Here is an 18,125-nt window from a genome sequence, read left to right on the forward strand (position 1 = left end):
CATCCCCTCTGTCCTTTCAGCCATTTGAACTGCCTTGCCTCTTTCCTTCCATCAGGCCTGTGCTGGCTGGTTTCCTCCCGTCTTTGCTCCCTTCATTAGATTCCATCAGTCTCCTTTCTTTCTTCCATATTTACCCTTCTCTTCACAATCTTCATTTCTACTTTCATTTAGCCTTGTTAGACCTCTGCCCCTCTTTCCATCTCTTTCTCTCCTTGTTTCTATTTCTATTCATAACTTCACCTCCCTCTTGTATTCCCTTCTTCCTTTAGACTTGCCTTCCTCCCCCTCCTCCTTTCTTACAGTTATTGTGGAAGCACTGATGTGAAGCGAACAGGAAGTCGGATGATAATATAATAGTGTAAGGTGAAACTGTATTGATTCTGTGCGTGGAAATCGGGTCCGTCCAGCTGCAGAGAATAATGGAGAAATCAGAGTCGAAGAACAGAGCAAACTGAGGAAATCAAATATGCACATGCAGCAATTTCAAGGTGATAAGGGCAAATTAAGATGAATATATGAATACGAAATATCTTCCTTCCACTATAGAGAGAGTTGAACAGATTCAATATCTTTGGTAATGCAAATATCTATAGGCACATCTAAAATAAAGTTTTAAGACTTTAGAACTTTATAATTAATTGTGGACACAAAAATAAAAATTCCTCTACAAAGGAGTTCATCTATCACCAACATCCTCTTTCATAGTGCACTGAATTGTGGATGAAGAAGGAGGCAAAGAGCATTACAGGGAGGAAAGAGGGGGAAAGGAGAAGAGTGGTGTCATTTGGTTGGGAAATAAATGTTTTAAAAGTACATATCATTCCCAATGTGAGTTGATAAAGGTGCTAATGAAGAGGTGATAAAATTGGAGGCGTCGCAGAAATAAAAGAACAGTTTAAAAAGTGTGTGGAAAATTTGTGTTCATACAGTACACCATTCATTTATGGTAGGAAAACCTTTATTCAACCTATATTCCTTTTTAAGTGTAGTTTTGCTGATCTGCTTCAGACAATTTTTTTTTTTTTTTTTTGGGATGGCTTTTATGGTTCTGATCAGGGACCAGAACATCCTGCTATCTTTCTGTAGGGTAAATGTGATAATATGTTTTTTCATATATAATAAGTATCCTGAAATATTGGGCAGATCTAATACACAACTACAGATGAGCTGTAACAAAAACAAGAAAACACACGTTTCACTTACTTTTTCCACCACCGCAGTAATGTTTAATGGGTGCATTCAGTAAAGTTCAGATCAGGACTGTTTGTATTTTATCAGCTTAGGAATATTTAGGTTTTTTTTATATCTGTGATCATATTACATGACCACCTTTCTGACCAGCAGCATGTCCTTAAGGACTGGGGGGTTACAGCTCAGTTCCTGCTGGATTTTCCTTGTGCTTGCTGCAGTCAGAGGACGATGAGCTGCGAGGTCGAACAACTGAGCTGACCACATCTCTCTCCCTCTAAAAGCATGCCTTTTCTTCACTCTAAATGTTGCATGTGTATGTATGAATTAAACCAGGACCTTATCAGAGCGCTTCCAGCCACAAGTGTTCCCATTGAAATGCAAGGCGTGATGTTTAATCAGTATAAGCGAGATCTGCGGCGGCCAGGCTAATCTCCATTTTAACATTTCACACAGCGCCTGCAGTTATGTGTCTTATTCCCTTCCTTCCTTCCTCTGAAATGACGAACAATAGCTCCTTTTTTCACAGCAGTGAAGTGGCGGCGGAGAGGAGGCAGAGCGCCGGTCGGCAGCGTTAACAGCAGCTAACAAACTTGACCTCGGCGGGTTCATGCAAATTCACAGTTAGAGGGAATAATGGCTGCTGCTGCTAAAACACGACCCTCTCTTGAACCTGTTCCATCCTGCTGAGGAAGAGGAAATGCCAGTCACACTCAGGGCTGTTCGAAGCAATGAAGATCACCCCAAGGTTCATTACGCATTAGAAACGGACATTTACATGACTGCATTAATTATAGTTTTATACAGTTCACAGGGCATAAAGAAACTCAGAGGGATGGTTGGTTAGCTGAAACATTCAGGTAACTACTAGTAAAGTAATGTCATTGTTTTTAGCTGCTAAGAACACACATCACCACGTCACGTGTTCCAGTCATTTGGAATAAGAAGGCTGCTCTGTAGTTATTTTATAACTTTCAACATGTTATTGAATTAATACCCTGAAATGTACCAGAGAAAACAATCTTACATCACTTATGACCTGACATGTTGTTCTGTTTAAACAGAAATCACCTGTCCTCCATGAGGTCACGAAGGATGGCTAGTTGAGCAAACGGCTTGATGCCAGTAGGAGGGAGCGTCTGCAGCCTCCAACAGTACCGGACCCCTTCGCCTCTACTCACCCTCCTGCTCCCTGGTGCCTCCGATGTTCGCGGCCTCTCTCCATCACTGTCGGCCCCGGGGCAGGCCGCTGAAGAGCCTGCTGAGGAGTGAAAACAGAGGAGGGGGAGGATGGAGGGATGAGGAGCTGGAAGGAGGTATAGATAGATGGATGGAGGGAGTGAGTGAGGGGGAGGATGGGGGGTGTTTCCCCTCAGGGCCTCCAGAGGCTGCGCTTGTATCAATCACTCGACGGGAGGAGAGGGTGATTCTGACGGATGATATCCCCCAGCACAATGCCTCCCCCCACCCCACCCACTCTCTGTCTCTCCCTCTGATCCCGCATGGATGAATTTCCCTCTTTCATCCCTCATTCTCTCCATCCATCCTTTCCATTTTTCTCTCCCCCTGGTCCTGCATGGATGGACTTCACACTGACTGCTCTGCTTTCCTCTCTTCTCTTGCTGATTTTCTTCACTGTTGACACTGTAAGGATTCCCTCCTCCCTTCTTCACTTCTGTTCTACTCTTCACCTCCTTCTTACATACTCCCCTTGTTCTATTACTCTTTTATTACACAGTCTACAGTGAGTGAGTACGTTTCTACTGTTAAGATTCACCCACTCATTCCTTCTTTCTTTTCTTTTTGACATGTGCATCTTAAGTTTCTAACTTCCCACTGTTGTTTTTTTATCCTTACATCACTACGTCCACTTATTTTATTATTCTTTCCTTCTTCCCCACATTCATCTTTTTTTTATGTCACTCTCCGTCTTCTGGTTCCTGCTCTCCCTAAAATATGTAATTGCTTGTTTTGGTATCCTCCCCTTCCTTCTTTGCTTCCCTGAATCTCTCCCTTAATCCTCCACAGGACATCCCTCTTGGTCTCCTCGATCTGTCCATCAGCTCCTGCCTCCTCCAGACTGTTTTTTGCCACACAGTTCCTTCTCCTTCTCTTCCTCCTCCTCAGCCCCAGCAGCTGTCAGGTGGCCTGGTGTTTCTGGCCAAACTGGCGGCTTGGTATCATGGTTCAGCTCTGCGAATGAAACTGCAGGAGGTGAAGACCTGTCAAGACCAGCTCTAGGGAGGCATAAGGTGGAGCAGGGAGGTGCTAGGTGATGTGAGGAGAAGCTCGCTGAGTGAGGAAAAATACAGCAATGGAGCAAAAGGCGAAGGAGGACGCCAAGTTCTATTTTGAAGGACAGCACATTGTCCAGAGGGGGGAGAAAAGGAGCAGCAGAAGGATAGAAGAGGAGTGGTGAGGGAGCAGAGACAACACAGAGGAGCAATGACAAGCAAAGAGAAGACAAGACGAGGGAAGGGGAGAAAAATAGAAGTGTGCAAGAAAAGAAGAGTCATTAGAAAAGTGAGGGTGGGGTGGGTGAAGGAAGTAAATAAGAGAAAGATTGGAGAGTGATCAGTGGAGAAAAGAAGCAAAACCCAAGAGAGAGGAGTGGAGGAGGTAGAGGAAATCAGTAGGGAGGTGAGGCAGGAGTAAAACTCCAGTCAGACATTTCAGTGGTAATGATGAGACCAGCAGGACGTTTCCACTCAGCAGGCCTCCTCCCTCATCTGTTTCCTCCCCTCTTGGCTCCTCCCAGCGTCTCACTCCTTCTTTACAGTTCTTTCTTACTTCTGTTGTCTCTGTCAGCATTTTCCTTCTCATCCTCTGCTCTTCTCTCCCAGACTGTTTCGCTCTGGACTTCACTTCCTTCCATCCTTCCCTTTCTCTTCCTGGAGCCTATCTCAGCTGTGATTGGGCAGGAGGCGTGTTGCACCCTGGACAGACTTCCTGTGGTCTTCTTTTTAAATACATTTTCCTGTATTCCCATGCACACCGGCCTCAGCTCCTCATCTACCCCCTCTCCTCTTCTACTCTTTGTTTGCTCCTCTCTCTTCCTCCCCTCTTCACTTTGTTGGTCTTCCTCTTGTTCTCTCCTCTGTTTATTCTCTTTCTCACATCTCATTCTTCTTTTACATTCCTTGTCCTAATCCTTCTCCTCTCCTCCTTCTTTTCTTTCTCCTCTCAGTCTCCTACTCCTCTTCTTCTAGTCTTCTCTCCCTTTTCCCTCCACCCACATTAAAGATTCGTCCTCTGATCAACTGAAATCAACCTGCAAACAAAAGCAGGAGGGCTGTTGCATCCCTCTATCACCTGCCCAACATTTCAATTCAAACTCTATCTCCAGGGTAACGGGCATCATGATCATCACCCTTTGTCATCATCATCATCATCATCATCATCATCATCATCATCATCATCATCATCATTGAACTAATGATGCTAATTCATAACTTGGAGTGATTGGGGACATACATCATCAGCAGTTTGACCTCAGAAGGTGAGAAGCCATGAGGTGCGACCCCAGCCGCTCCAGCTCACTCTGTTGACCTTCCAGACGGGCCGCTTCACTGCTGAATGTCCAGCGTGATAGTGGGAGGTGGGCGGATGCTCGTTAGCTGCTGGTATGGTGTTGGGCTGACCTTGGAGGAGCAGGAGGGATGAATGAAGCCTGTTGTTTTTGAAGCACTACACTGGGTCAGTCAGCCTGACAGATTACACCGGACGTCTAGCCAGAAGGAAATTTAATTGTTCACTTTACATCATTAACTTTATTGATCAGATTTGGCATCTGGGACAACTTTCTGTCAATAACAGAAAACAGTAGGTGCTTAAACAAGTAGCTGTATGCCTCACATCTGTTATTAACCAACCCACAAGGTTATGTATTATTGTTCTAGATAATATGTGTTGCAGTCATTTCTGAAGGCTAAGACATGATATTCAATAATTTTTCTCACTGCCAACAAAAAGCTACAACCTGTTTATGGTAATAAAGGGAAACGTGAGTAGTGGAGCTCAGTTGCACAGAGCAATAATCTTTACTTGTTATGATCTGACATACACAGACAGAAGATCAGAACCCGTGAGGTCACGTTTTGAGCTTTATCTTCTACATGTTATTCACATGGTGTGTACTACATAATACTTTAGGAGGGTTGAGTTGGGCTGATGACCTGCAGAACAACTACATTTTACCAGGCGTTAGAGCTCTATCATTGTTTTTTGTTTCTGCATCCTTACACAGCATTGTGCTAACATTATGTCACGTATGAATCAAACGTCCTCAAACGTCTTCAACATCTAATTCTGTGGAAACCCTGCTCCTGTTGCTGCTGGCTGGTGTTTGTTGTTTCTAGTCTCCAGCCTCATCATTTCCTTCTGTTGTAATGAAGAAATTCACTGATTAAACTAAAATTCTGTCAACCAAACACAGAGCAAATCTGTTTCATCGTTACACATGCCTCCTCTGTGAGTGTGGTTATTTTTTTCTCTTCTTAATCCAGAAGCTGTTTCATACTTTTAGCAGGAATGTGTGACGGTTGGTTGGTAAAATTATGCCGAGCCAGTATTCAGACAGTGAAGAGTTGGAAAGAATGAAAGGTCTTTGTGTTGCTCTTTGGTCCTTCACGCTGAAGAAAGAAGCTCAATTTTATCTTCCAGTGTCTGAACCTTTTGAAATGTTCTTGTTAATTCTGCAAATCTCAGACAGATGGAGTGGTGAACGACCGCATAAATGGTTTGAGACATGCAGCATTTGAGTCCATTGACTATACACTTCACATTCATGTGAGTGTTTACACATTAGTCCAGACAGCCACAGATGTTACTGTGTGTGATTTGCAGAGACTTTTAGCACTTCTTTGTTGCTGACCACTGAAATTTGGGAACTCTGAGCCCTGCAGTTCTTTACAACATGTCTGGTATCCATTAATCAGTATTTATGTGAGGACAACTGGAAGAAACAGAAAACTGCTGTTCTGTAGCGTCAGATTTACTTGTTTTAGTTTGTGTAGAACAAAGCTGGCTTGTGTTTGAACCAGATTAAAGAGAACTGACAAAGGCTTTGCTTCAGTTACCAGCTGAGAAAACCAGCTTGCATCAGTCAGCTGTTTATGGCGTACATATTAGCATGTGGGGGGGAATCTGTCGATGCCATGAGCTGAGAGGCCCTGAACCCATGAAGAGCTGCTGTTTTCAAATGCAGCAGATGGAGTAAGTGGTAGTGTGATGCTTTGCACCTCATCACTCCAGTCAAATATTAGTTTCAGCTTTGAACTTGAGTAAAAGAGTTCATCCAGTTTGAGCAGCACAAAAATCTTTAAAAGATCAATTTAATAATTGTTTCAAAGGTTTTAATAAGAGGTGTGTTTAGTTCAAACTTTTCCAGCTAAGTTTTTTTCCTGAACTTTTCTAGTTTAAAACTACACTTGAAACATTCCTCAGCAGATTAACTAATGACATTTATCAGTGGCAGCACTCCCTAAGTCATGGCAACCTTGAGTAGAGATGTATATCTTATTACTTTGAGCTTATTGTTTAATGTTTTCGAGCCTTTAGGACCAGTGTGTGTGAGTGATTTGTGTATCTCTATCGAAGTGCCAGTAGAAGTCTCCTGTTTCTGTCACATCCCCTACTTCTTGTTTTATTTTGAAGTAGCCTTCACTTCCGGTTTTTGTCTTACCCTCACTCCCATTCATTTTACACTCTAATCAGCTTGATAGCTTTCCCCTGTGCCCCCCCCCCATATAAGCTGCACCTCTCATGCTTGTACCTGACGCCAGATCTCCTGCTCTTGTTCCACAGAAGTACCTTTTCTGCCTGAAGTCCTGCCCTGAAGCAGCTCAGTTTCCAACTGAACACCTACCTTTAACTTCAGGTAGGTGTTGGTTTTATCGTCTGATGAAGAGAGAGTCTCTGACTGCTGACTAGTGAGGAGGAAGCTGACTTTCACGTGATTTTCTGATTGACTTCTACTTTGAAAATGTTCTGTGTGTCTTGCTGTGTGATTTGAAGATTTTTGTTTGGTCAATATTTCACAAAATACATTAAAAATTAATATCCTGCAAACCTATTTATGTACATAGGTCAAATTATTATATAGTTTTTTTATTTCTACAGTGACAACTCTGAGGTCCCAGTTTGTGGTTTTTCCATATTTAGAAAAATATGTGGAAAAAAAATCTGACTTCTCTTATGCGGTTTATTACATTTTTAATAATTTATCTAGTTGCTATGACAACCGGTCTGGTCAGGTCTCTTTTTTTTATAGATTACTGACATTTTTATGGTAAATAATCCACCCAGACACATTTCGTCTGGTTAGACGTCTTGATGAAATTTGTTCTCACAATTCTTAGCTTGCTCATCAACAAACCTGTCAGGCCCACATTAAGAAGGTGACCCAGATAAACCACTAGTTTTAAAATGGAAATAAAGTTATTAAGAAGTTATTTTAAAAGCTAATGGCACAAACCCTTGCCCTAGAGTAGGGAAAACATGCTACATCTCTAGAGAACATGAGTGACGGAAGAGAACGAACAATCAGCTGCATGCAGAAACAGAAACGCACAACTGATTCAGGAGAGAAGCGATTTACAATTCAAATCTCAGCTGCTGCATTTCTGCTCGTTTCATCTGTGCATTGTCTTTCCTGTTTCTGTAGGAGATGAAGTCGTCCTTGTCAGGTTGGAGCAGTAAGTTGTTGTGGTGGAGTTTAGGTAAAGAGAACATGCAGAAACCAAAGAAAACACAACACTGAGCAGAAACCTATGAAGAAAACACAAACAGAACAAACATGTGCAGTGCATTGATTTGTGTTTGGGTGCCTGCATTTCTTCAGCAATGCTGTGTGATGAAAATACACATGTTCACACACACACACTGAGCCTTAATACTCTGGAGAATCTGCAGTCTGTGCCATTTTCTTGTGTAGCGAAATATTCGTATTCCCTGTGACAACTGAGGGCGGCGGCAGAATTTACCTCCACATCCACATCTGAGCATCTCGCCAGCCAAACCGCCGCCCGCCACCACCGCCCGCTGAGCCTGGAAATCTGCTCTAATAAGCAGAGCTGGCTGCTGAGGCACTGCTTCGTCAATATTACTCAGTAAATATTACGTTTACCAATCAAAGACGTCACCAGTTTCAATATGAGTCCCTCTAAATATCAGACTGGAGGCTGCGTTATACTGCTGCATGGCATTATTCATTCTCCTCATAATGAGTCTTTATTCTTTCACAACCTCCCAAAGAGCTGACAGTCTCTGGCTAAAAGTTTCCTTTCTGCTGTGATGAAAAATGTTTGGAAAGTTTCTTTTCCTGTGGCTGGAAGTTATTTTTTCCCTGCTCTGCTTTCGAGATTTGTAGCCTGAACCCAACTGGGTTTGTTCTCATTTAATTCCCCAGGACTTTATCATGTGGTTGTTTATTCGCTTGTTAGTCGTGTTTTGTTATTGTCAACAAATCTCATGTGCAGACCAACAATAAATGTTTCTCACTAACAAGTATGGTGTGTGTGTCAAAGCCTTACTCCTCTGTGCGATACAGCTCTATTGTTGTCAAGAAACTATTAAACACATCAATGAATCAAACTATTTCTTTGACTTAAACCTACACGTACATCCACAATTTCCTTTCTGTTTATATCTTCAGTAGGAAGAGGAGTAGTGGTCTCGGAGCTGAGAGCTACAGATATAGACAGATCAGAAAGTATTAAACTGATTAAATAACATGGTTGGTGTGAGTCTACATCTCATTTGCTAATTACAAAAGAAAATAAGAAGTACAAATCTCCAACGTCTGTGTAGAAGAAATGTTCTCTAAAAAGCAAATGCCTGAAAGGACAATAATATTTATACCATTAGCATGATGCTACAAAGTGGGAATGTGACCAGTAAATGTCAAGAGAATTAGTCTACTCTGTGATGATGAAAGGGCGGGAGCTCATAAAAATCACTAGCAATGAATGTCTCAAATATACTGTTTATATATTACTGTTTAATGTCAGTGAAGTGCAAAATTACAAAATCCCTGTCTGGACAATTCTAGACAGTAGCTCACAGATGAAAAGTAAAACACTGAAGACATAATGAAAGCTATCACACCCTGGATGTGCACTTTGCGAGAGACAACATTAACTCACAGTGGAAAAGTAGGAGGTAGAGAATGGTGGTGGTGGTTTAACACTAATATTGTTCTGGTTGTTTCAGTGTCCAGCAAGTAGAAGACAGGTCAAATATAGAATATGTGAGATACGCTGAGTCTCTTTCAAAGACACTCAATGGTCAGAGAGGAGATGATTTTATGTAATTTTCCAATCGCTGACTTTTCAAATTAAATTGATCAATGTGTGTTTTCATATCTCACCTGTTTGTACAATTCATTTAAAGACTGGCTGTTGCACTGGTTCTGTTTGTTTAGACTTAATTTGTAAAAACTGTGGCGTGAAAGCAAAGCTAACTGCTAACTCACTGACTGCAGGCTTTTCTATTTGTGTGGTGCATATAAGGTGTTTTCCAAAGCTGAACTATTAGTCAGGTAGTTGTGAAAACTGTCACAAAGTATGATCACACAGGATCATTAGGTAACCATATGGTAACATGTACTGTATGTGTGTTGGCCCCTATGTACAGTTACAACAGAAAGCAAAGGGAAAAGGAAGGTAAAGGTCAGTAGGTTGTATCAACTACACAGGAAATAAACATACCAACAGGGGTCAAACTGCCTCTTTCTTTGTCCCTTTTTCTGACATGACTTCCAGACAAAGTGTAAATTAAAAACATCCATTATCAGTCATTTCTTCACAAGCTCTCTGTGGCACCAGGCAAGATGAATAAACACATTATTACAAGACTTTCCATGGTCTAGTGGCAGCGTTTATACTTTAACTGAATGTCCTTATTGTCAGTCTGGGCATTTGAAAAGTTCCTGACCTCATGTTAAAAACGAAGGGTGTCCTCGGCCCTGGAACAGTATTCCACTTATCATTGGGTTGACTACAGACATCTTACCTCTCCTGCATACTAATATCATCTCTGTGATGCCCACTTAATAAATACAGTAACCTGGCAGAAGGCATAGTTGAGAAATCAGTAAATCAGTTAAGACTGAATGAAAGTCAATAAGTATCACGAAACAGACTGAAAATGATAATATTGGGCATGTCCCATCACACCGTCCAGTGTGTTAGTAAGCACAAAAGGAAGTGTGGTTGCTGTTGTATGATTGGTCCTGATGCTAAGGAGATCTGGATGCTGATTGGTGCAGGTCTCCAATAAAGACAAGACATTTACTCCACAACCTGTTTTTAGATTCTTGGTGCTGTGTCAGGTTATCTTACCAACAAACCTCCAGGACTCCCTTTCCCTTTGCTGAGCTGGTTTGTAACAGTGTCATATTTTCTCTCTGGTGCCAACCAAACAAACAGGTGTGAAACCAAAGTGTAGAAGCTGTAGAACCAACACATACAACATGCATGTCATCTTCTGATGACAGGATCTGAATCCTGAAAGGTTTTCTGCCTGCAGGTGTCAGGGTTCCTGTAGGAGACACTGATCTGAGTGCAGTTTATTTTTCACACCTGTGCACTGATATGAGCCTCACCTAGCTGACATGCTCTGTTTTCCTCCCCTCGCCTCACCACCTCTCTGCTCACCCACACTGTTTGTTCTCTGTCTGTGTGAAGCCACTGTAACAAGCTTGGTGGCTATTAGCCAAATGGCTGTAATATTACTCCCCTCAGACTCCACAGTCACTTTGCTCCTCATGTTGGCAATCTGTCTGAATGTGTTCTCTGTTATTGCCTCTGCTCTCCTCCGCCAGCAGACATTATTAGATACCCCCCCCCCCCATCCCCTCTGTTTTTGCATAACAGGCGAAAGCCGGCCCGCTAATATGCTGCTGCTTTTGTTCAGAGTGGCAGTGAGGCGGTGAGAGCCAGCAGGTAAAACGTCCCGTCCCATCCGCTCAGAAGAACAAGCTCACGCCTCACATGTTCACAATTCCTGACAAATGTGAAGAATGAAGTCGCTGGAACCAGAATACACACAAACCATACATAATACATTAACGGATACATTTCAATCACATCTTTTAACATTTTAATACATCTTAAAGCAGTTTGAGGGTGGTGCTATCGAATGCTTTACATAAATATACATGAATATATATCTGGGAATGAATTATTAAAGAGATGTTCATTTTACACACAACGATAAGTTTAGTTGTCATGAAGACGACTATTCAGCCTTGCTGAAGCCTGACAAAACAATCCTTATGAGATTGAGCTCATCAACAATGTGGAGCCATTCAGATGCCTTGTGGGACATGCAGGGTTCACACTAAAAGGTTACTTCAGCCCTTAGCATCTCCTGCTTTGACTCAACCTTTAAAACACTTAGATGAAAAGTCAGCACAATGCAAATGCAAGATCCTTCTCGATGCTGCTAAAAAGTCACTATGTGAATGAGTTAAACAAAATTCATCTTACAGTGACTAAGAAGATGATAGTTTCAAGTGTTTTACTTACAGTATACAACAGCTACGGTGGATTTACTGCATCTCACACTGAATGTAAAATATGAAACCTCCAAGACCAAAGTGGCTGCCATGCCCCTGTGTGCTGTATAGCACCACTTCTGAAAATCACCACCACTGAAAAGTCTTCCAGCTTTCTGAAATGCCTTTTTTCCCCAATAGTAGTAGTAGTAGTAGTAAACTGAGCTGAACATCATAACAGTGTAGAAAGAAGTTGAATTTTACTACTAACAACTGCATCTGGATCCTCAGGCAAGAACAACCAAAGAAGAGATGCTTTGGAGCAGCTGTGACTCACTTAATAGGGCATCATCCATCAACCCCAAAGCTGCTTTTACACACACACACTGGAACCTTGAACTTCTCTAGGCTTCACCTGGGTGAGTCAGTCAGCCTGGAGATTACCTGGACTTTATGCTGCAAAGCCCCAGTACAAATTCTTTAAATACAGCAGGTGGTTGTCCAAAGTTTTCACCACAAGCGAGTGGGCATTCCCTTTCAGTCGATCCGCTCAGCACATTAATAGAAGATATAGATTAATACCATACACTTTTCTTTAGGAAACAGGAGTTACATACAAAACACATAGTTTCTTATGTTGCTATCTCTACTTGTGCTGCAAACAAAACACAACAGATTTCTGAAAGGTACTTTTTGTGTAACGTTGTGCCTCCTGCTGAGACAGTGACTACCCATCACCAAAACCAAGCAGACTATTTCCATATCGGAAACAGTCAGTGCTGCAAGTGGGAAGAGAGAGATGTCTGGCACTATCTCCATTTGTGTGCAGTTCTGCACAATGTCCAGACCTGATTCTCCAGTTAGAGTCAGGAATGCACATAATAATACTTTATTTATTTACAGAGAACTTTTACATGTGTTACAAAGTGCTTCACATAAGAAACAAAAAACACAGGTAGCCCAACAAGTCCAACTTGAGCAAGCACTAAGCAAACAGTGGAGAGGAGAAATGTCCCTACAAGAAGAAACCTCCAGCAGAACCAGGCTCAAGTTAGTCGGCCATCTGCCTCGACCGGTTGGGGTGCCGGAAAAATTTACATCAACAGTCAATCTAGATCCAAAGGATAGATGGAGGAAACTCAACCACATTCCCCCACCTATCCTATCTATCATATGTCAGTACTGGTGACATGTCAAAGTTTCCCCAGACCTTATATCGCAACGACAAATGGCAATGTAGGAGTAGCTATGTTTAGTTGCTCTTGTTCCCTCAGATCCTACCGGCCTGCTTTCACTTTTTCAGATTTATTTATTTGAGCTAGAGTTGTGAAAGTGGCTCAAAGTGCCTTACCCAAAGACACCAGGTAAGTTTGGAGTTTATATCCGAAAATGGGAAACTTTAAAATGTGTGAATGGAGGCTTTTTGTTGAGCAGCTCCTGCAGACAGCAGGAGGCTCCTGGCTCCAGTCATATGAGCAGCAAGTGTTAAACTGTAAAATAATAACAGCTGCAGAGTTTCAGAGCTGTGCTGTTGTCAGCCCCCAGGTACAACACAAACACATAACACACGACAAACAGCAGAATAAATGTGCACCGTGAAGTTCACAGTGTGTTATGCAGAGTTAAATAATTCACAGAAAAATTACTTAAAAAATAATGATGACAGTTTAACAGCCTCAGGTAGAAACTGTGATACGGGTCAAAGCAAACAGAAGAAAAATAAGAAGCTGTGTCTCAGGCTGCGCACACTTCACCTAATATAACGAGTGATCGGTGATTTGAAGTAACCTGCTGGGGGAGTTTGGATCAAGTTTGACAGTTAAAAATACTGTAAATAACATCATCCTAAAAATATATGATTATATCTGATTTAAAGAGCTGGTGGTAAATTATGGAATAAGGTTTGTACAGCACATACACAGATTCTTAAACTGGGAAATGTGTGTCACTGTTAATTCCTCTTCCACTAACTAACTTTGTCTCAAAGTACTGATGGTGTAGCACTTTAATTTATATCAGTGGTCCCCAACCCCCGGGCCGCGGACCGACACCGGTCCGCGGGACAATTAATACCGAGCCGCACAGAAAGAATAAAAGAATAAATAACTTACATTATTTACGTTTTATTTATTATCTGACTCTGAACCATCTTTTCATTTTGGAAAATATTATCTCCTCCACATCTGTCTATGACTCACTCTTGCTGCATGTTAAGAAGCTGACCTCGGTCACATGTCTTACCCACATCCGCTACCTTCTTAAAGGGGCCGCTCTGGCCAGTAACACATAATACATTACCGTCAAACTGAAACCCCCAAGCTAGAACAATGAACACAAAACAAATGTCGTTGGAAAGTTCTGAGGAGACAGAAGAAGAGGCTACGACTTCAAACAGAAAGAAAGCTGCATTTAACAGACAAGACCAGGAGTCCTACTGGAAATATGGATTTATTGCGTCAAGTTGTTTGAGTTTTTATGCCGGTCGTATCATTTATTTTGTTGTATTTAATCTCCACACCTTAAAGGCCGGTCCGTGAAAATATTGTCTGACATTAAAGCGGTCCAATGCTCAAAAAAAGGTTGAAGCCAGGAGCCTTTGAAATCTCAGACTTTAGAGAAGGAGTATGTTGCGATTTCCTTTCGACAGTACGTACCAGCATGAAGCTGATTTGTAAACTCTCTCATTACATTATAAAACTGAACAAGTCAACACTGAAACATATTGAAAATAAAACTTAATGATTATCAGCAGAAAAACTAAATTTCAAGATGCTTCGGACCATATGGCTTCCATTTGTGAAGTAGTTTAGACTCGCTTTTCTATTTCCAGAAATTATACATGAATGAAGTCTCCATCTGATATTTCCCACACTAATCCTGGTATTTTTTAAATGTGTTTTATTTATATATAATTTCTGTATCACTGTGCTTTACTGCAACTTCTCCAGCTTAAACGAATCACAGCCACGACACTGGAACAGTTCATCACCTGCAGGCAGGACAGGAGTTAAACGGTGTGTTTACTGGCTGCTGAAGTTTAGAGTTACACAGAAACTTCACAGGTTTCTGGAGCTTTGAAATCTTTTCTGAGGAGCTCAAGCCCTGGCTGAAGGTAACACACACACACACGTGTGACACACACACACACACACACACACTGCAAACAGTGCAGCTCATATTGTTTCATATCAGCAGAGAGCAGAAAACTAATTTCTCGTCTTTCCCCCTCCAACAGTTATTGGATGAATTCTCTGTGAGGAATTCTGCTGAAGCCTCCGACTCATCTCACGGAAAAAAAATAAACTGCCGGGAAACGCCACACCCAGAGTGTGTGTGTGTGTGTGTGTGTGTGTGTGTGTGTGTGTGTGTGTGTGTGTGTGTGTGTGTGTGTGTTCGAAGATGTGTGTTTGCCTTTATTTTTGTGAGCACCAGTGTGAGTTGAAACCTCAGCAGTGGAGACAGTCTTACACAGTAAGGACAGTCGTGGACTTTTTTAAAGGGGAATTTGTGTTTTTGTGAAGTGTAACTCTGACTTTTCGCCTTCATTGCATCATTTGACATTTGTTGTTAACAGTGGAACTATTCGAAAGATTTCCATTCCTGTCCCTCTCAGGATGAATTCTAATAAGTCTGGTGATCCTCTCCATTTCATTCTCATCACCAGAATATATTTTTCTAATCCCAGAGTCTCCCTTCACCTTCAGTTGATGTTAAAGCTATTTTACTTTTTCCTCATCGTTAGTTGTCATCAGCACCACGATGGCAGAGCAGGGAGCTTCAGGTTGTGGAGTGTTAAACCCCCTGTGGTCCGTCTGGAGGACGGAGCAGAAATTAAAGTCTCACTAATTAGCGAGCGATAAAAATAGTTGTGGAAACGGTCGGATCTGGATCACAGTTTGCACTTCAGCCTCCATTTTGGCATCACTGAGCTGATTTCTGCATGTGCTTCAGTTAGAAGTCAAAACAAATTAATGCATGAGTTTTGCAAAAACACACATCACACAAGGAGCGAATGAGGTTAATGTGAATGTTTATCTAAAACTGTCCTGTGCGATGTCTCAGATACAAACACAGCCTGCTTTGCAGGTTTTATAATTTGCATTTATTTCCATTTGTTGTGAGAAACAAGGCTGTTTTCAGACTGTTATTTCTAATTAGCCTTCAAATACTCAGATAATGTTGGATTGGCAGTGCAAGTGGGAAATAAGGTCAACAAATCACTCCGGTCTGGTTCGTTTGTGTCTGTAGTTGGAGCTGCCACGTTGTGTTGTACTCAGAAATTTATTATTTTAGTCACCTCACTGATATCAATTAGGGAGACGAAATATTAGCAACACCTCACAATAATCATTTAACAGATGGAAAAACAAAACAAAAGACACAATCTGTTTCATATCAGGAGTGGAAAAATTCAACCTGCCATTAAAATTCAGTTGCTCATTTATTGTGTGGAAACTTCATCCTATTTCTCAAATCACAAGTTAAAATATTTTCATTTTATCATTGAAATAAATAAGGAAACAGAAATAGATGTCAACAAAATGATAAAAATATAATATTATTATATAAGTTATGTACTGTATCATTGTTAGGATTCAGAGTTAATATGACAAAACAAATCATTCTATTATTATTATATTATTGGTAATACTATGTGAATAAGTGAGTAAATTAACAAAATAAAAATGTTTATAAAAGTTTTAAAACAATCTTTTTTTCACAATTCATCCTGTAAGCAAATGATTTGTGAACGTACGGTTTGGGTAAATGAGTTGTAGATGTTTTGCAGTGTTCGTCGGGCTCTTCTCTCGAGAGGATTTACAGATAAAACGTCGTCATCATCTGCATCAAACTGACTGAAGGGTCTGCAGAGACTTGTCAACAGATTAGAAATCACTCGAAGAGAATTGTCCTCATCATTAATATGTGCATAACATGAACGAGCCAGCAATGCCGCCACTGCTGATGAACAATAAGACTGTTTCATCTTCAGCTGAGTGTGACTGATGAATATTCAAACCTCAGCTTTAAACGGTACACACTGAGCCTCTTAGCTAAATCAGCACTCGCTCCTTTATTAACATACTGGAATTTGTAATTATGCCCCGTCGCATATTAGCTTTGCGCAACAGTACTACAAAAGATACGACAAAAGGAGAAGGACTGATGTTATGTGTGATTATAAATGGAAAAGCATATTTCCATTTATATAAGAAGCAGCTGAGAGGCAGCAAGCTCGCTGGAAATACACTGCAAAAAGTTAGTTTACTAAACTCCAGTGTGGCACAGTTCAAATAAAGAGAAGAGCACACGTCTTCTATAAATTACATTATCTCCTTTTATTTATATAGAAATAAAAAACATTTTCCTACATGAGAAAAGTCACAAAAACAGCAGCATGAAAAATATCACTATGCTACTAAAGTGTTCGTCTGTCCTGTTCGTAAACACCCTGAGGGCTCATACATACAGGAGCTTACATTAAAACTCTGACACATTATTTTTAGTAGCCACCTGTATGTTTGCTTGTGTTTTATGGATTTTAGATGTGGTTCACAAGCCTCATTGGATACCAGACATCGACGTGGAAATGCATCTCGATACTTGTGCCTCCTCAACTTCTCATTAGACCCATCAATGATAAAAGTGTTGAGCTGGTGAGTTTCTCCAACAGCAACAGCTGCTACAGTACAATTAACAACCATGACTATGACTATTAATAATAGACACAGTTAATTCACCTGTACCTGTAAATCAGTACAATAGATGAGTAATAGATTTATAGCTCTCGTATTTACAGATGTTACAATGTGCTTTACAATTAATGTCCAATTGAAAATCACATTAATTGCTGACTGTCAACATGCAACAGGGGTTTCAGCAGCAACGTTTGTGTGTATTAAGTAGCACTGAATGAGACTTCATGTACAAATCAAAATTTGTGTCATTTCAAAAACAAAACTATTAAACTTTACGAAACTTGCATGAGGCTAAAACAGCTTAAAAAATCGGAACAACATAAACAAGGCTTCAATGTTTAAATATGAGACATTTTTTACAGCGTGCAGCAAACTCAGCCTACTGGAGATCTGTGGACTGAAGAGATTATCTGGATTTATCAGCTTTGGCCATTTTGCCAGATATTTCCTTTTTTTTCTCTCTCTCTGTCAGTTAGATGAAAAACAAACCTGCATGAATAAAATTAAACAGCCCTCTTTACAAATGGAAGATGACTTGATCAGATTTACCTTTGTGATAGCGCCGGTAAAGAGGATTTCATTGGAGTCCACATGTTTTTCACTGCCACCAGAAACACAGACAACTGGAGATCTCCAAACAAACAACATGAAGCAGGAAGATAAGATGGAAACAGTGAGAGGGGAGAGAGCAGAGCAGAGGATTAAACAGATTAAACACTGAAGTCAAACCGTCAGAGCTG

Source organism: Anabas testudineus, chromosome 9 (genome assembly GCF_900324465.2).
Source record: "Anabas testudineus chromosome 9, fAnaTes1.2, whole genome shotgun sequence".
Taxonomy (NCBI): domain Eukaryota; kingdom Metazoa; phylum Chordata; class Actinopteri; order Anabantiformes; family Anabantidae; genus Anabas; species Anabas testudineus.